At 39.9% G+C, this 20,109-nt stretch overlaps 1 protein-coding gene across 5 annotated transcripts in view; it reads left to right on the top strand.

Moving 5' to 3' along the window:
* SLC29A1 (solute carrier family 29 member 1 (Augustine blood group)) overlaps window positions 1–20,109 on the top strand; it is an 89,947-nt gene that overhangs the window by 36,561 nt on the left and 33,277 nt on the right. The window contains exon 1 of one of the 5 annotated variants that reach the window (XM_070932466.1): window positions 5,554–5,581. The exons of 3 other annotated variants lie outside the window; for them this stretch is intronic. The gene's annotated coding sequence lies outside the window, so the exon portion shown is untranslated. Of the gene's footprint in view, window positions 1–5,553; window positions 5,582–18,260; window positions 18,328–20,109 lie in introns of those variants that run through there. One more of the 5 variants, XM_070932469.1, reaches the window with a different exon arrangement.

Below are 20,109 nucleotides of genomic sequence, written 5' to 3'. Positions count from 1 at the left end.
GAAATTTTGAATAGTTCAGACAACTGACAAATACCATCTCTGGCTGGTCCCAGAGGGGTGGGAATGGAGATTTTGCAGTATCCTTCCCCTGCCACGCCCACCAAGCCACGCCCATAGAACCAGTAGTAAAAAAATTTGAATTTCACCACTGAGCTAGAGGTATTGTTATAGACCGTTCTAACTGAAGGGAGATAGCATGCGGAGGTGTTAAAATGAGCTAAGTCAGATACATGAAAATTTGCGGTTACCCCAAAGGTGCTTTTTCCAAAAGGTACGTGGACCTTTTGTTTTTCTTTGAAAACATTTTGCTTCTCAACCAAAAAGCTTCCTCAGTTCTTGTCTTCAGAAGCACCTTGGGGACAACCATGACCTAGATCAGAGTTCCTCAACCTTTTCAGCTTTGTGGACTGGTGGGGGGGGTGGAGCAGGGATGGTTCAGCATGCGTGATGGGTGCAGCTCCATTTGCGTGAGTGCTGGGCACGCACACCTGCTGCTTGCACAAATGGAGTATGCATATGCACTTGCCTGCTATTTGCATGAATGGGGATGTGCGTGTCAGTGATGAAATCCAAATTTTTTTACTACCAGTTCTGTGGGTGTTGCTTGGTGGGCGTGGCTTGGTGGGCGTGGCTTGGTGGGCGTGGCAGGGGAAGGATACTGCAAAATCTCTATTCCCACCCCACTCTGGGGCCAGCCAGAGGTGACATTTGCCGGTTCTCTGAACTACTCAAAATTTCCACTACCGTTTCTCCAGAACCTGTCAGAACCTGCTGGATTTCTCCCCTGGTGCATGCGCATGCACACTCACTACTTCTACAGCTCTGTTCCGAAAGGCTCAAGGCCTGGTAGTGGACCGTGGTCCGGGCGTTGGGGACCCCTGACCTAGTTGATTGAGAATCTCCATAGACACTTGTTCTAATAGATTCCATTTATCTAGTTGGAAGTAGGTTTTTTTTAATCTAGCAAGTTTGTCCCCCAGTTCTGCCACATAGAACTCTTTAGACACACCATGGGTTACTATTAAGCCATATTTTTCATTCCATTGATATCTCATATCTTGATCAAATGATCTTCAAAGTATCTTACACATAATCTCAGCAAAACACATTTAGAAAGGCCCTAAAAAGGAAGAGAGAGAAAAGATATTACAGTAAAGTAGAAAAGTGTAGGAAAGGAAAATAAAATAATAGCATAAATTTTAATGCCTCTTAAGTGCCAATTCACATTCTAGTAATGTGACTTGCAGTGAGTGGATGTCTCTCTCGTGAGTTTGTATTTCACAAAGGGCCACTACTTACATCTGTAATAGAATTTCCAGTTTGAATTTCAACTTAGGTAGGTCATTCAGAAGAGGTTTCCATTAGTAAAACTAAAAAGAGAACTAATTATTGACATTGTAAGAGGAGAGCCATGTTAATCTATGGTAGCTAAAAAATCAGTTTTGTACCACTGATTGAGTTTTCCTCCATTCTATATATTTTCCATTCCATGTGCTCCCTCTATCCTTGACTGGAGTTATTCTAGATCACGGGTCTCCAACCTTTTGGACCTCAGGGACCACCAAGTTCATAATTTTAAATCCCGTGGACCACTAATATGAATCCAGTGCGCCGCTTGGTGAAGTGCCTGGACTCCCAGTGACGGAATCGGGTCCTTCAGGCACTCTCCCTCCTCTTTCTTTCTCTCTCTCTCCCCCCCTCTCTCTCTCCCCCACTCTTTCTCTCTCATTCTTTCTTTCTCTTTCTCCCTCTTTCCCCCACCTCTCTCCCACTCATTCTCTGATTCCCTCTCTGTCTCTTTCTTTCTTTCTTTCTTTCTTTCTTTCTTTCTTTCTTTCTTTCTTTCTTTCTTTCTCTCGCTCTCTCATTCTCTTTCATTCTGTCTCTTTCTCTCTCTTTCATTCTGTCTCTTTCTCTCTTTTTCTTTCATTCTCTTTCTCTCATTCTCTCTTTCATTATGTCTTTTTCTCTCTCTCATTCTCTGTCTCTCATTCTCTCTCTCTCTCTCTCTCTCTCTCTCTCTCTCTCTCATTCTCTTTCTCTCATGAGCCAGCCAGTGTCTTGGGGCTGAGAAGAAGTCAAGCATCTCCCCGAGAGACCGAGGTGCGCGGAACACCTACAAGGGCCAGAAGAAACGGCCACAAGATCCAGCAAGAGACGAAGCTTCGCTCCCACTCTGGAATATGGAGCAAATCTCCATCCCTGCCCTTCCCTTGCCAGGCGAGGAATGACTGGGAAGAGAGAGTGAGGGGCGGGGACAGCCACTGGTTCAGCCGACAGGAAGCTACAGCAGAGGGAAGAAACAGCCCTGGGTTCGGCCCGCCTGCACCGCCACCCCTCCCCACTTGCACCATTACCTCGTTCCGGCTGGCAAGGGCTGTGCTGTAAGGTTGCAAGTTGCATAAACTTTCCTCTACAGCGGAGATTTACAGCCCCACCATGCCTGGCCAGTCCCTTATTCCAGAACTCTGGTCACAGGACTGGCCATTGCTCATCCTGGAGCAGCTCTTCCACCCGGATGTGCCACGGACCACCAAAATGTTCTCACGGACAACCGGTTGGTAACCACTATTCTAGATGATGTGAAATCAGGGCAAGAACTGTTCAACCTCCATAATGCACAGGAAAGTAGTTCACAGTCTTTTTTTGAGGGGGGGAAATCTTTGTATTGATTGTTTAGCGATTTGAGGTGGGGGGAATCTTTGTATCGATTGTTTGGAGATTTTCTACTGGTGGAGAAAAACACAAAATGCAGTACATTCAGCCAACACCTGTTATGATTACCCAGCTTTTATTTATTGCATCATTCCTGCAGGTTGTTGATATAGCATGAAGGTGAGTGTCAGAGCCCACCATGGGCCAGGCTGCAAGCAATCAGTTTAGGTGTCCAGGTCAAAGTGCTTTTCAGTTCAGTGATAATCAGGGTTGAATAAACATATTTCAGGGCAGGCACAAGTCTAATTCCAAAAGCAACAATTAAAGGAGAAGGTTGCTTCATCCAAGGTAACCGACCTAGCCCCCAAAGGAATAAACTTATAATTTGGCAAAATCTCCATGCAACAAAATGAGGTCAAGCTAACATCTTACCATAAAATTCTGCCTTTTATAAATAGAGTTGGATTGATTCTTGGGATTTCATTTGCAGCCAGTTGGCATCCATCAAAGTTTACAGATTGAATAACTGCCAACGTGGTTCTAGTGATATAGAAGAGAATGTATTAGAGTCTGGCTATGGTGGGCTCCCCTTCAACATGCACCCTATAAACTACATGTTACATCATTTGTGAAAGAGAACAGCAGATTTAAACAACTTTTAATACTCTTTTATTTAAGCACACAGCTTAAATTGAGATAAAGCAGGCACTGCTAGAAAGCAGTTCTTCAAATACTTTCTATTTTGTCCACGCCTAGATGCAGTGCTACACCTCCAGATAATCCACTGTTCTTCAAGCATTCTCTCATTACTTCTGTCTATCTAAACTGCTGTGTGCCCATATATGCCTTGTATTGATAGTAGTGAGCATGTAGATCTATCAGGTTGTCTCACCTCTTCCACCCATCTTTCCTCTCCTTTTTATCAGATAATTTGCTTTATTATTGGCCAATTAGTCAAAATTTAAAACTGTGTAAGAGCCACTATATATATGAGGTGCTTAAAACTGGAGTATCTGTGTGGCAACTAAAGTATATAAAAGACTGCATTTCCTACTCTTTAGTGGTGATTTCCTGCCATTTAATAGAATTTTGCAGCTCATAGGTGATAGTTCTGAGAGTATTTTAGTGGTTGGTTAAGGTACTGGATTAGAAGTAGGATGATCGAGATTCAAATCATCCCTTCAGGGTGTGATGGCGAACCTATGGCACTCGCGCCACAGGTGGCATACAGAGACCTCTCTGCTGGCATGCCAGCCGTTGCCCCAGCCCAGCTCCACCACGCATGTGTGCACGCCTCCCACTGGCCAGCTGGCCTTTGGGTCTCTGCCGCGCATGCGCAGGGGGAAGGTGCATGCGGGGGATGTGCTTGCGCATGTGTGAGGGAGGGCGCATGCGCGTGGTGTACAGGTTGGTGCAAGAACCTTTACAGGCACAAAACGGGGCAGGTGGGCCTCGTGAGGCGCCCCCGTGCCCCGTTTTGGCTTCCAGGTTGGTGCAGGAGGCTTTCCAGTCCCAAAAGGGGTGCGGGGGGATGCGCCCTAACCCTAACACACACACCCTGCGCCCTGTTTTGGGCCTGGTCAGCCTCCTGCACCAATCTGGAAGCCAAAACGGTGCGTGGGAGCACATACGCGGGGGAAGGGCACATGCACAGGGATGTGTGTGCATGCACAAGGGACGCACAGGCATTGCATTTTGGGGGTGCACGCATATGTGCATTTGGGGGTGCATGCACGTGTGCATTTGTGCGTGCTTTGGACACCAAAAAAGTTAACCATCACTGCCTTAGGGACAAAAACTAACTTGACCTTCAAGCAGTCAGTTTCTCTTAGCCTCAAATCAGTATCAGGTTGAAAAACCAACTCTTTATCATATCTTTCACTGATGAAAGTCAACCATCACTATTTTTGAACTTTCTGAGGAAAATATATACGACTACAAACACATCAACTTAGTTTGGAGAAATAGATGTGGTGATACACAAAGGTGAGACTTGAAAAGAGGTGTTTCTATTTTAAAGTTATGGAGAGGGCTGTGGAACCAGACATGGCTTTTGGATAATTAATCTTCTATGGAGGTCTCACTTTTCTTCTGCTCTTGAATAGTGATGATCAGGTAGCCTTGTCATTTAAGATTTAGCCATTGTGATCAAGTCATGACTTAGTGCCATGTGTAAAGACAGCAATGTCTTTTGAAGGAGTGAACTAAATTATAGTTAGAAAGTAGATTAGAAGACATTCTGATATTCTACAACTCAGAGCAGGGTAAGAAAATATTTCTTAAATAATTGTTTTCAATTTCCAGTGATAGCTGAGTTTTCTATGTGCTATCTTTTTCCTCTCTGTTTTTACTGTTTAGTGATATTGGCAGTCAGTAGGGGTGTTTGTTGGATGTTTGGCAGCTCTTTTGCATCCATTTGCATGCTTGTTCTTCTTTTGTCCTTTCCTTCCCCTTGATAAATACCATTCCTGTCCATGGATTTCACATTAGAATTCATGATGCTATGCAATATTTGCTTTTGCATTAATTCCATCTCTTTTTTTTTACATTTGAATATTGGTTTAATGTCATGTGAATGGGTGCCTAGAAGCTTGGCTTGAAATGGACCCAACTTTTTAACCCTTTCTATCTCATAAAGTAAACTGAAACAAAACCATAAATATGGACCTCCAAGATCCCTTCCAACTCTGTTACTGTTAAAGAGTTCCTCCAGTAATGATTGCCTTTCAAACTGTCAATCATGACCACAAGGGCTATGTCTGCCATTCAGCTTGAATTTCTTTTTTGAAGAAATTATTTTTAGCACGTAGAACATGTTGTTCTGAATTTTTGTTTCAGCTACATTATCTCTGAATTAGAACCAGCTGCATGGTTTTGAAGTGGCCCCAATGCTGAATTGGAGAAGAGCAGAAGCCCAATAAATCTGGTAGGGAACAGCTAGGCATAAATAATTACTGGCTGAAAACCTGGGCCTTTATGAAGATGGAGGAGGGTGCCTCTTTTGCCGTCCCATAGCAGACCTTTATGTTACTTCACAACTTTGCCAATGTGAGACGTTCGGAATTTTTTTTCTGTAGTACATTCCAGATTGTGTTATTAATCAGCTGTTTGGTTGGACTGTATTAATTTATCCATATGCCATAGAACTAGTTTGAATGTAATCTACTGGAGATTTTTAGTGCAAATTTATATGCTTCTGGAGTATGCGTGTGTGATTTTTGCCTAAATATCCTTGCATCATTCTGCTTTCTATGTGGGATTTTTGCAAGGATTAAGATAATAGCTGAGGAAGAAGAAAAACCATAACTTCCTGCAGAAAGCAGAGATGTCTGGCATTTCAGCATGAATGCCGGTGGTTAATGTAGCATAAAGATACGGATCAAAGCTTAAGACCTGACTCGTTCTACCTGAAATATTAAATTTCATCCCTCGTGCTCTGATAGCAGTGTTATATTTCAGTTAATATAAACACTTTCTAGGGAGAGAACTGTGCTTTGTATATAAGAGGAATGAATAGAAACTTGAGATGTTGTCATACAAATGGCTTAGTGTACTTCGAGTGAAGACATTAAACAGTATAGCTATTTTTGCTCCACTTCTGGAAAGAAACAGGATGGAGGAAGAGATCAGAAAACATGGAGGATTACAAATGGAAGGTGATATCTGGTTATTTAACAGAATAACAGAGTTGGAAGGGACCTTGGAGGTCTTTGAGGTCAGCATCCTGTGATGACACTGGGCAACTGCACAATAAAGACTACACTTGGAAGCTGCCATAGATTTAGGGCAGGCAATACTGTTTTGGAAGTATTGTTGTCAGGCAAGCAGTGTCAATTATTATTCTATTGTATATTTTTAAAAACCTACCAAATCTGTTTGGCTGGAAATGAGCATAGGAGAAAACGGATATGTAGACTTTTTTAAAGGATTGTTTCTGTGCAGTTCTCATGTGACCAGCAGCTGTTTGGTCACTATTTTATCATCCCTTCCTATAAGTGCCCAGTAAGCATCTCAGCTGCATCTCTGCACCACTCCACTCAATTACATGGTTCTGAGTGCAAAAATACTCATTAGTTTCTAGATGGGAATGCTGTTCAGCATGAGACACCTTGGCGTGCCACCTGCACTGCCTGCTAAACAAGGCTGCACTGTTTCTGGGCGATCCACTGGGTTGAACTAAGGTGAGCTGCCAGGCTGCCACCTCCCAGCCAATCTTGGTTGAAATGCTTTTCATGGCCCTGCCAATGGATCTACATGGCACTCGGGCACCCTGGCCTTGCACATTAATACAAAATTTGTGGCTGCAGTGCTCAGAGTCAAATGAATTTTATCCTAGGCTACTAAAGAAATAAGCAGATGTGATTTTGAAGCCACTAGTTGTAGAGTTTGGGAACTGGAAAAATGTCACGATCCCAGAAGAATGGAGGAGAAAATATTGTCCTTGCTTTCAATGGGGAAGGAGGAGGACCAGGAGAATTTTAATATCCACTGGACAAGGTCCTTGACCAGATTATTAAACAGTATGTTTATGGGCATATGGATAGGAATGTAACAATTAACAATCAATATGGACTCGTTGTCACAAGTCATGTCAAACTAACCTCACCTCTCTCTCTTTTTTAAAAGAGTTATTAGATTAATAGATGGGGGAAGTCATGAATATAGTATACTTTGACCTAAGCAACCTAAGGACTTGACAAAATCTCATAGCTTCATTAATAAAATGAAATGGTAAAATATAGGCTCGATAATACAATTGTTAGATATCGTCATAACAGGCTGAATGACCACATCCCCAAAGTATGCTTTAATGATTCCATATCAGTTTGAAGAATATTATTGAATAAATATATTTAGTATGCAGAAGAGAAGAATAAGGGGAAATAATGGTAACGGTCTTTAGATTTCTAGACTTCTCATAGAAAGGAGGGCATAGATTTGTTCTGTTTTGCTCAGATGGCAGGACCGGAAACTACATGGAATTAGAGTTAGGTTAAATATTCAAAGATATTTTTTAAGAGAGTAGTTCAACTAATGTGATAAACTGCAGGATGAAACGCTACATTCAGCTTCATTTGAGGACTTCAAATAGAGACTAGATAGCCTTCTGTCTGAAATGGTTTAGCAGGTCCCACATTGAGCAGGGTGGTGGACAAACCATTTGTGAAGTCCTTTTAATGCTGCTGTAGTGGTTTCTTAAAAGTTATGTAGGACTAAATTAAAAAACAGTTTCATCTCATTATACTTTTTCTCTAATTTCATCCAGGACAAGTGGTTGTCTTGCTGTATATGAGGCCATCCCTCACTTCATCATTTCCAAACTGAAATACATTAAGACATGGCTCACTTTAGTAAGGTAGGCCGTAATCCTAAACAGCACCCTACCCCAGCCTAGGACCTTACAGAGCTACGGCCTTGAGGAAAGCTCTTAAATGACCTCAGAGTTCCTCACTTTAATATAAGAAAAATTCAGAAATAGCGTACATTTAAAAAGGTGCTAGAGTATTTTGAATCTTTCATATAAGCAGCTTTTTCCTTTGATTAAACAATAACATAAAGTACACACTACAATACAAAAGGCAGTATCTTGTAAGCCACCCAGACTTGCTTAAGACGGGCGGCTGTTTTGCAAAAATAAAACAAACATTTACATTGGAGGCCCCAGCTGTGCTATTTTGTTACAAAAATGTATAGGTAGCTTAGTGGACACCGTTTCATTTCTGTATTTGTAATCTGTCACAATTCCAAGGGACTCTTGGCAGTTCACAAAGATAAAATACACAATTGAAGCATCCACAAGCTAATTGAATTATATCTGGATACAAATTATATCATCAAAACCAATCTACAAACCCAACCAAATCTCCAGAAGAGCCGTTTTCACAAAGGAGATAAACTGGGAACTAATAATGAATGTTGTACTGTGCAATATATTAATGAGATAATCTGGTGTCACAAAAAATTGCTTACTGTTCTAATGGTTAGAGAAGTAAATGCAATTGGAAAAAATCATAGGTGCTTTCTTGTATGTGTTTATTATGAGTACTTGTCATGAGCTATTACAGTTGCATTCCAACTGTGGTTCTAAAAGCTATTTCCATTGATAAGAATTTTAATGGTGCTTCTATCACTACTGTAGAGTGGTTAAAACTAATTGGGAAATTTTAATCCCTGCAAAAAGTTATCTTAAAAATCTCGGAGTGGGGGAAAATCAAATATACAGATAGCGACAGTCTGAAGAATGAATTGGGAATGGTTAGAACTGTGGGAACAAGCAATTGAGACAGTATTGTGGGAGGAAAGCACTTAAGCACTGGCTGAAGATGCCTTTGACAAAATGACAATTATGCTAACTACATAATTATGCTTCAACTGTGTGTAATGCTGTTCTGTTGTACTGTTTTTGTTTTGACTTGATTTTTTTTTTTTTTTTGATTTATATGCCGCCCTTCTCCGGAGACTCAGGGCGGATTACAATGCGCTAAGATTTGTTTTTTGTTTTTGTTTTTTTGTGGTTTCGAGTGAGTTTTGGTGACTGGTACCTGGACAAGTCCCTGCAATTTTCTTAATAAGATTTCAGGAGTTGTTTGCCATTGCCTTCTTCCCAGGGCTGAGAGAGAGTGACTGGACCAAGGTTATCCTCTACAATCTTCTGGTTTCTAATCTGATGCTTTAACCACTATACCAAACTGGTGCTCTGCTGTGCTGTTTGCTGGTCAAAGAAAGATGATCTTCTACTAGAAACAGCATGACCTCTGTGTTTTTTGGACCATGCAAAGTATTCAGTAATCCAATGTGAAGTAATAACTGTTTTCTAGGCAATTCTGTTTCCAATCAGAATAAACAGCTGTATTAAGAGCACAAATTGGGGCCTTCTTTGGATAACACGACTGTACATCAGCCTTCCCATGTCGCCCAAGCCCATAGCTGGAGCAGTGAGGAGGATTGTGCAAAAGCATATTGCAAAAAAGAAACCCTATGAACTAGGAATAAATTAGCCATGTGTGCTGTCCAAATATAACTTTTTGTTCAATCTAGGGAACAAAAACAAAACAACAATTTAAAAAATTAAATACTTTAATTTGTTTATTTCAATTTCTTTAATAAATCCAGCCATCTGACTCAAGCCTTTCTTGATTCATTCTTACAGCTAATATGCTAGTGACCAACTTTCGGAATATGGAAATGTTGCTGTCACACCAGATTTTGCAACGCAAGTCCAAAGAATGTAGATCGTTTACAAAATCTGCATTCTGGTCACTCAGTGAAGCCCACCCATAATAATAAAAAGGAACTATCCAAACCAATATAATAGACCACATAAAAAGGTCAGATGAAATTTAACAGTATAAAATTAATATGGGAAAACAGCTAAGATAAATTTTTAAAGCTATCCAGAGAAGAAATACCATAGATATCACCAAAAAGGCATTATATTGAAACCAAAATAAATGGTACTATTAAACTGTAAAAAAAAGTTCCATGGGATTATGGAGCTTTTTCTCTACATCTCATATACTACACCAGCAGCCTACTGTTTAACAGCTTTTAAATCATTTTTCTGCTTCCTTGTACTTTTTCTCCTACAGAAAAAAAATCAGGGGCACACAGAGGAAGTCTTTTCTTTCTTTCCTGTCTTATCTCTCAGTGTTTAAAGAAGACAATGTTTGATAGGACAAGAAAAGTTAATGCCTATATTCCCCCTTTCGGTCCTGATACCTAGAGGAGGGTTCCTTTTACATACTTGGAGATGACTGCAATTTATCTTGGCAGTATTGTTCTGATGGTAACTGTGCAGCCAAAATTTGTTAATCTTATCATGATGTGCTGGAATGGAAACAATACAAAATAAGGAGGTCAAATGATAATTTGTCCCTTGCTGGCTGCCGCCTCTTGGCTCCAGCCAGTTGAAATGAATCCTGGTGAATCTCATGGGGCAAATACAATGAAACCACCTTCTCTGCAGTCCAGAGGCTGGCCTGCTTTCCATGTTTATCTCTGCTACAGCGTGATGCCAGATGACAGCTGGATAATGCAGTGTTTCACAACCTCAGTGACTTTAAGATGTGTGGACTTCATCTCTCAGAATTACCCAGCCAGCATACTCTGTATAAATAAAATAGTATGATTTGTTATTACATTTTCCTAGGAAATTTGCTGTTCCATAATCTCAAGAATAATATGAGTAATTATTTTTAAAAGGTAGGTTGAACAAGGAATGGAAATAAAATTTCATTTCAACATATAACAAGGCTTTTTTCCAGAAATTTGTAGAATGACATGATCAGTTAACATTAGAACTGTTGGAGTCCTTCTCCCAGCTTGAGAATACTGGTTATAACATACTGTGTTATCTTTTATATGTGTCCACAGAATAGACAAAATGAATAGACAAAAATAGACAAAATAAAAATAGACCATCATTTAAACAAAATGACGGTCTGGCATAAAACAGCAAATCTCTGTATGAATTTATATCTTGGGAAGAAATGAAGGGGCCATCAGTCTCTCTGCAGCCAGAAAAGGGGTACTCTGTATGCTAGAACTTAAGGAATTACTTTGAATTATATCCATCTACAAAAAGGATTAAAATGTTCAGAATGAACTTTGCACTTTTTTTTTTCTGAGTACAATATATTTTGCAATATAATGAGTATTTTGGCAAGAACTGGGGTAACACAGGCCAAGGGGAAAGGCAATTTAGCCCAATGGAATTAGGTGGAGCCATGGCTATTTTTGCTCATCGTTTCAGTAACATTTTAAGCTTGATCCTCCAGTGGAATGTACATCTAGGTTTTTTATATTTAGGACTACAATTATAATTGGTAAATTCTTTTAGAAACTATATGCACATAGAAGAAAAAGGACAGAAGCCATCATTCTTTGTGCCCAGAAGGATGCCTGAGAAATCCTGGGCCTCACGGGAAAGCCCACTTTTCAGGCTGGGATGGTAGAAAGTTTGCCTCTCTGAGCGCTGGGAAGGAATGCTGGAGATACAGGATATGATTGCCCTAACTCTTACAGGTAGCTCTCTATTTATAACCATTCATTTAATGATTGTTCAAAGTTACAACAGCAGTGATTCGCTTAATTGTAGCAAAAAGTTCATAAAATGAAGCACAACTCCCTTAAAACCTGCTTTGCTTAACAACAGAAATTTTGGGCTCAATTGTGGTCGTAGGTTGAGAACTATTAGTGAGGATTTGAGTTCTTTGAGAGGCAAAATCAGAGCAGAAACCAGGAGACGTGAATTCTAATCTTGCTTTAGGCATACAACCAGCTGGGTAACCTTGGGCCAATTACTTTCTCTTAGCCCTAGGAAGGAGGCAGTGGCAAACTATTTCTGAAAAACCTTGCCAAGAAAACTGCAGGAAAAAGAAGTCTCTGAGAATCAGATATGATTGAACGGAAGAAGAAAAAAGTGTGTCTAGTACAGTGTTTCTCAACCTAAGCAACTTTTGAGATGTGTGGACTTCAACATCCAGAAAATCTCAGCCAGCCATGCTGGGAGCAGCGCACACAACTTAAAATTGTTGAGGATGAGAAAAACTGGTCTAGCGGGCATTGGATGCTTAAGACAAAGGAGGGAAATCATTATTTAATTTGGGTCAGAATGTGAAGTTTTGTTATTTCAAATTTGTGAGAGTAAATTGGAAGACCTAACTTGTTTAAGCAGCCTCTCTTCCATGTGTTAATTAAAAAATGAGGATCAAACAGAGGACAACGTAAAATAACTGTCCTATTTTTTTAAAAAGAATGTAATAATTAAACATTACTCTAATTTTGTTAAAGGTTAATAATAATATCAACAGCGTGATAACAATATGCTTAAAAAGTAACCCAAAAATTGTAGGTAAAAATCCAGCATTGCCAACCACTTTTTCCTTTCTAGCCACCAAATGCCAGTAAGAAAATGTGACTTGGGTTGTTTGATTTTGCAGAAAACTAATTGAGCAGGACATCATTAAAGGCACTGGAGAGACTTATTTCCCAACCACAAGGCTATCATATGACAATGCTGCTCCTTGTACTTACTGTTTAGCAGTATATATGTTGTTTCTAATTTAAGTGAAAACCAGAACATGACAGGAAAAGAAGCTATAACTTTTGGCAAGCAACACATATGCCTAGATGTGTGTGTGAGAGAGAAAAGTTTATTTATTTATTTATTTATTGGTTCAATTTATATGCCGCCCTTCTCTGGAGACTCAGGGCGGTTTACAATGCATTAAGCCATAGCCTTCATACTTTTGTATATAGCTGCTTAGTAGGGCTTTCGGCCCCCCCTAAGCGGTGTTCTTTTTTTATACAAAGTCGGCTTATTGCCCCCACAATCCGGGTCCTCATTTTACCTACCTTGGAAGGATGGAAGGCTGAGTCTATTCAGGGGTTTCCCTTTTCATACATCAACACATGATGGGTGAAAACAAGGATGGGTATATTAGTTTTACGTATCCATTGTTGTTCTGGAAAATCAGGATTTCTGCAAAAAAAAAAAATTGCATAGATAAAAACCAAGTCTTGATACATAAATTATTTTTTAAGATCATGGAAAGTGATAATGTAAAGATCAACTTACCATTCTCATTTTTGCCTTTCAAGCCCTCATATTTCTACATAAAAAACTGAATCCCCAGTTAGAGCTAATGATTTCAGGAGAATGTCCTTAACTTACTCCAGCCTCTCTTACATGACCCCACTACTACAAAAAAAAGCTGACTAGGGAGGAATATATAACAATCTTCAGATATCTGAAGGGTTTTCACATACGCGAAGGAACAGACAGTTTCTATTGTGCCAGAGAAAGACCTGAATCAGTGCCTTAAAACGGCAAGAAGGAGACTCAGGAGGAATGTCCTGACAATATGAGCTGTGAGCCAGTGAAACAGTCTGCCACATGATGTGAATTTGCCTTTAGTAGAGGTCTTCAGAGACTCTCCTTCTGTGAGACATGGACCCTGCACTGAGCAGGAAGTTGGACTAGATAACCTTAAAGACCCTTTCAAATCTATTATTCTTTGACTTCATAAAGTGTATTTTATAGCACCAATGACTGATGTGTCATACCAATGACTGTATATTCAAGTGTACCGGCATGGTTTAGAATTGCCACCCATAGGAATATACATCCTTCTATTTGAGATCTTAATTAAAAATTGATTTTACAGGGTGATTAATAGGATTTCTGATCTACACTAGGTAACTTTGAGCAAATCATGGTTCTTTCTGGCAATCTAGCAGAGAAGGTATTACGTGATGCCTAAAATTATCAGTGTCTGCTTTTTTGGGTTGTGCCTTCTCAAAGGGGCACTTGTTAGTAATCTATCCCATGGACCCTGTCAAGAGCAGGTGGTTCAGCTTAGATACCAAATCTGTTGATTCCTCAAAGGCATTCTGCAGGACTCTTAGCGCATGTAGCCTGTGCAGAGGCTTCCCTGAACTCTGCATAGGTTTTATTTCAATGTTATTTTAAGATTAGAGGGGCTAAGGTCAGAGGGGTGGAGTTGTATATACCGATATTTATGCCTAATCCTGTCCACCCTCTCTGAGATTTGAAGATATTATTTGACTCCTTTGTGTAGTGTCTGAAAGAAGCAGAATTAGAAATGGGATTATTTTAGATCAGGGGTCTCCAACCTTGGCAACTTTAAGACTTGTGGACTTCAACTCTCGGAATTCAAAGCTGGCTGAGGATTTCTGGGAGTTGAAGTCCACAAGTCTTAAAGTTGCCAAGGTTGGAGACCCCTGCTTTAGATGATAAAAGTTAGACAACGTGAAAAAAGACCCTTACCATTTGCTTGGCTAGTAAGGTCTAATTACGGATGTTATTAATTTCAGACACTGAATTATCTTGTGTAGAACTGTCGGTGGGTAGAATTACTTCTCTGATGGATGAATGTGTATAGAACTAGAGGTCTGGGAGAAGGGTACAAACAACCAATTAGTCTTTTGGATATTGGCTGTTGTTTCTAAGGGAAATCTGGCTCCAGTTGATATTTGGTGTGGCAGAGACCTTTTGAAGATTGAGGAATAGCCGCTTCCTGAAAAATTGGGTGTTGACTTGATTATAATGTTTATAACATGATTATAATGTCAACATGATTATAATGTCCAGAGGCTCTTAAGTTTATACCTTTCTAAGGGAAAGAATATAAATATCCGAAGGCCTATTCTGAATGTTTATATGTAGGTGTAAAGGTAATGAGCCCATGCAAACTGGCCCAGCATATAACAATAACATATTAATGATAAATGAGCCAGCCTGGCAGTTGGTGTAACAACTTTGATATTTTCAGTGTGGCACCCACAGTTTATATCAGCAGAAAGGACAAATCTCTTTCCCTATGAGATTAATTTAAATTTTATGTTGTTGTAATTTTTTTTCCTTTTAGTTATACTTAAATCTAAACAGTTAAGTAAAAATTGCTCTGAGTTTCTGATTTACTCTTTCATTAATTCCTTTTACTAGTATCTAATCCTTGCTGGCTATAAATGAAGTTTTAGTGGATGTACATGGTTGCATTAGCTCAGTGAATTTAAATCATTGTAAGTAAGGAAATAATCACAAAAATGTTTTTATTGAATATTGCTGTCATTTACAATGCTAGATCTTATAAGATTGCAGTGAAAACGTCAGTAATGGGGTCAATTTTCATGGCTAATGAAAATAAGTTTTTCTGCACTAGTAAAGGGATGATCATTCAATCCATTTTTCTGTATAGATTTATCTATACTTGCAATTATTAGGTGCTAAATAAATTCAACTTATGGACTGGCAGTAAGGAAGGGATGGTGTTGTGACCTAGGCTTATTGAGTCATTACAATATACATTTAATGCAAAAAAACCCCTATTTTATTGTAACAGCTGAGAATTACATTCATTCTCAGCTGAGTCCCAATTAGTTGCAAAAAAAGTCCTTCGGAAGAAGTCCTTCAGGATAATCACCAATCTTTATTTTCTTTGACACCCTGCCAAAGGCCTGGCAAAGCCCCACGGAGTTCAGAAACAAACGAGATGCTGACTGGAAACAGAGTTAGCAACGTTACTTTCCTGCAAAAGCCCCAAGTGCCTTTGTTTCTCTTTTAAGCCTTATGGGAGGAGCCAATCATCTCCCAAGTCGTCCCTTTTGCTTTAGCTGCTCTTGCCTTCTGGCAGCTCTGTGCATGTGTGCACTCCTATTCCTCTGCCTCTCTGCTGTCTGACTCTGGGGGCTCCGGAGTCCACACATCACTCCCAGACGGCGCTGGCCCCATCTCTACCTCCGATGCAGAGCCCTCGTCCAGGCCTTCCCCAGACTCCAGGACTGGCCCATGTTCCTCCCCAGCCTCCTCAATGTCCGACCCCACTGCCAGCTCCACAGGCTCCTGGAGGACCACAACAGATGGTTCCGTGCAAGCAGTGGGCAAGCACACATGCACGCAGCTCCATTTGGACAAGCAGCGAGCACACGCGCCCCCTACTCACACAAATAGAGCTGCACTTCTCTCCGCTTTTACACATGGAGCTGCATGTGTGGTCACCGCTCGCACAAGTAGAGCTGTGCATGCTTGTCATTTCCGCAGCCTGGTTCCAAATGGGCCTGGTACTGGGTCGTGGCCCAGGGGTTGGGGACCCCTGCTTTAGACAACTTCCCCCAATTCCATGTATCAGTTATAATGCAGTATTCTGCTTTGTAACAAAACAGTACCTTCTTTTTACATCCATTTCATTTAGAAGCTGTTCTCACTGGTTGCTCCGGTGTTTACACTTCAGAAGATAATAGCTGCATATGGAGGCTATCAAGAAAAAAAAAAGATGAACACAGTTTGAGTTTTAGTCAAATAGTTCCCTCTCATTTGGTGGATTACCTACATGCAAGCTGGAAACCTACAGAAATTAAAGCCCGACATATCCATGATGTTCCAAACGTTGACCATGTTATGATGGTTAGTTTGGAATTCAGTCATCTCTGACAATAGATTTGAAAGGCTAACTTTGAGCTAGATAGGTACAGGATTAAGCTCTTTGTGAAGCAACTGTTCTTTGATATAGCTGTGTGTTTGTGTCTCTTTGAATATCAGCAAACTAAAGGGAGTGTCTTGACATAATGTACCGTATTTTTCGGAGTATAAGATGCATGGTTTTTCCCCCTAAAAGTGGGTGAAACTTTAGGAGCATCTTATAGGAGTGTTATATAGACAGAAAACAGGTGTTTTTGGCCTCCCAAACCCTCCACGCATTGCATTTTCACCCTCCCCGGCCCCAGAAGCACTCTGCAGTTCTCCACACAGCCTGTTTTAGTCAAAAATGGGTCCATTTTAGGCTCCCAAGCAGGGGTGAAATGCTCCCGGTTCAGACCGGATCGCCCGATCCGGTAGTGATGGAGGCAATGGAGAACCAGTAGCAAAAATCCCGCCCCCCCCCATTGCCCAGCTGAGCCGCACAATCATCAGAGGCTTTTTTTTTATTTTTAAAAACATTTTTTCTACAACCTCTTTGGCTGAAAAAATGCTTTTAAAAGTAAAAAAAAAAAAAAGCCTCTGATGATCGCGTGGCTCAGCTGGGATCATCAGAGGCTTTTAAAAACATTTTTTCTACAACCTCTTCGGCCGAAGTGATTATAGAAAAAATGTTTTTAAAAGGAAAAAAAGCCTCTGCCGATCAGGCAAGTCAGCTGGATCATCAGAGGCTTTAAAAGCATTTTTTTTACAACCTCTTCAGCCAAAGAGGTTGTAGAAAAAATGGTTTTAAAAGTTAAAAAAAAAAAAAAGTTGGCCACGCCCACTCAGTCATATTATCACCACCACCACCAAGCCACGCCCACAGAACCGGTAGTAACAAATTTTACATTTCACCACTGCTCCCAAGCCCTCTGCGTGTCACGTTTTTGCCCTCCCCGGCCCCAAGAAGCACTCTGCAGGCCAAAAATGGCTACGTTTTTGGCGAAAACGGGCCCATTTTTGGCAAAAACAGCCCATGCGAAGCACTGCAGAGTGCTTCTGGGGGCCTGGAAGGACAAAAATCCGATGCACAGAGGCTAAAAACTATTTTTTTCTTGTTTTCCTCCTGTAAATTTAGGTGCATTTTATAGTCCAAAAAAATACGGTATGTTATAGGTTAATTTACCTAAAATGAAGATGAGTCCCAATTGTCAAACAAAGCAATTGTTATAAAATTCTTCCTGTGCTGCTTTCCTTTACTTTTATTGTGTGTTTTCCCCAACAAACTTTAGAATGATGTCAGTGAAGGCAACTATGATAGCTCTAGAGCAGAGAATATCAGCTTAGAAAATACAGGGGAAGGAAGGAAGGAAGGGAGAAAGAGACAGGAAAGGCCAAGTTCCAAGATCTTTGAAGATCCTTTGAGGCTCCTTTCAGACAAAATGATGGTATTTCCATATTTCAGGAACAAACAAGTGAAGCAGGAGCATAAACATAAAAAGGGAAAAGTAAAGAAGTCCCGTTAGTGTGTAACTACTGATTGAACTGCTTGCCTAATGTTGTTGGTTGGGGTTTGCAATGTGTTAAGGTAGATAAATGTTTATCAAAGGTCGAAGTGTTTTAAAATGGTACAAAAGTTTTCCATAACATAATTTCACCCGTGTCTGCTGAAAAGTAAGTCCTAGTTGTTTTCACTGGAACTTGATCCCAGATAAATTACATGTAAGACTTCGCTCTACGATTATACTTGGGTAATATGGCTCTATTGATAAGTAATGACCAGGAATGAGTAGTTATACAAAGTAGCTTGCATCTCATGTATTCAAACTGCTCTGTAGATGTTTCAGACTAAGACAAACGATGGAATTGTACAGTACTGAATTTTAAAATTCATACATTTGGAGTCAGCCCATATCCAACTTGTTTTATTTGCGTTATTATAGTTTATATATCAGTTTAGGATCCAAACAACTAATTGGATTCCCATTATTGATATATTTGATATTTATATGCTTCATAACAGCGAGAAATTTTAAAGAAGTTTAAGAAATGACATATGGCAGATACTTTTAGCACACTTTTAATTCAAATATGGGATATATATATATATATCTTTGTACACTATCATTTTTAATTATGATTGTAACTTATTTTAAGCCAATCTTTTTCATAATATCTTCAGTTCAGAATACAAAACTCCTGTCTCCTTTACATTTTATGGACAGTTTATAAATATTTTTAATAAATTTTACCCCACTAAAATACGTCTAATTGATATCTGAAATAAACTGTGCCATTCCTGTGATCATCTGTGAATATCATGGCTGGTTTTGTGATCTGCAGTTCCATCTTCTGACTAAGAATATTCTTAGGAATCAAGATGATTTATTATTATGGTTGGTTGTACAGTCAGAGAGATGCATTAGACTGGATTTGGCATTTTTATCCACCCTTCGAGTCCTTCCCAAGGATCTGGGATAGCAAATGTTGCTGTTAGAAGATGTCAAAAATATTGCAGGATGTAAGCTGTTCCAGGTAAAGCTGCCTTTTGCAATTGACCAATGGTAATTTTGTGAATGATGATGAAATCCAAAGCTCTTGATGTCTTGGGATTGCACCCGAGGTGCCTAATAACTATGGCTTTCTTTTGCCATAGTCATTCTATTTGCTATAGGTCCTTATATTTTGTGATCTTCACCAGTTCTTTCTGTTGTATTCTACTGTCTCTAGGTACTGTCATTATACTAACTTTTTTGTCTGTCTTATTACCACTGGTTAAACCTGGGTAGTATGTGACAGATGCTTGTCTGCTTGAATTCTAAAGTCCAAAAGCTCTTTATCTTCTTCATTTTTGATTACTTCATCTATTTTGTGGTTCCACTAGTTCTTGCTTGCAGGTAAACGGTATTTCTTGCAGATATTTCGATACACCATTGATACTACTTTGCCATGCCATTGTTTGTAATCAGTTTGTGCAAATCTTCTTGCAGCAGCTAATTAGGTGGTCCACTGTTTCTTCAGCTTCTTTGCAAAAATTGCAATTGCTGCCTGTTGCTTTCTTTCCAGTTCTGGCTTTGTATGCATTTGTTCCTAAAGGTTGGTCTTGTGCACTCCGAATGATTCCCTCTGACTCTTTCTTCAACGTTCCTGCTCTTAGCCATTCCCAAGTCTTGTTGTTATCCATTTTACCTGCTACTTTTTTTTAATGTACTGGCCATGCAATACTATGCCTTGCCACATCTCTTTATTATTTTTCATTTGGTCTTTCTTGTAGGCCAGTTTAGGCGCTCTCCAGCATTTAGTAAGTTATCCTACAGTACTGCACTTGCTTCTGTGCATCTTCTTCACTAACCTTTAGATATTCTTCCAATGCCCTTTTTTTCTTTTTCAACTGTTTGGTGTACTTGCAACATTCCATGCTCACCTGTTTTCCTTGGCAAGTAGAATCTGTCAACATTGCTGCATTGATTAAGTACATTCATTGTCATTGCTTTTCTCGTATTCTTATCCAGGGTTTTTAATTCTGCTTGAGT

This window comes from Pituophis catenifer, unplaced genomic scaffold, assembly GCF_029215685.1.
Source record: "Pituophis catenifer annectens isolate HBS135680 unplaced genomic scaffold, rPitCat1.0.hap2 SCAF_1, whole genome shotgun sequence".
Taxonomy (NCBI): domain Eukaryota; kingdom Metazoa; phylum Chordata; class Lepidosauria; order Squamata; family Colubridae; genus Pituophis; species Pituophis catenifer.
The sequence above is the reverse complement of the archived record's forward strand: the minus strand, read 5'-3'. Positions and strand labels throughout refer to the sequence as shown.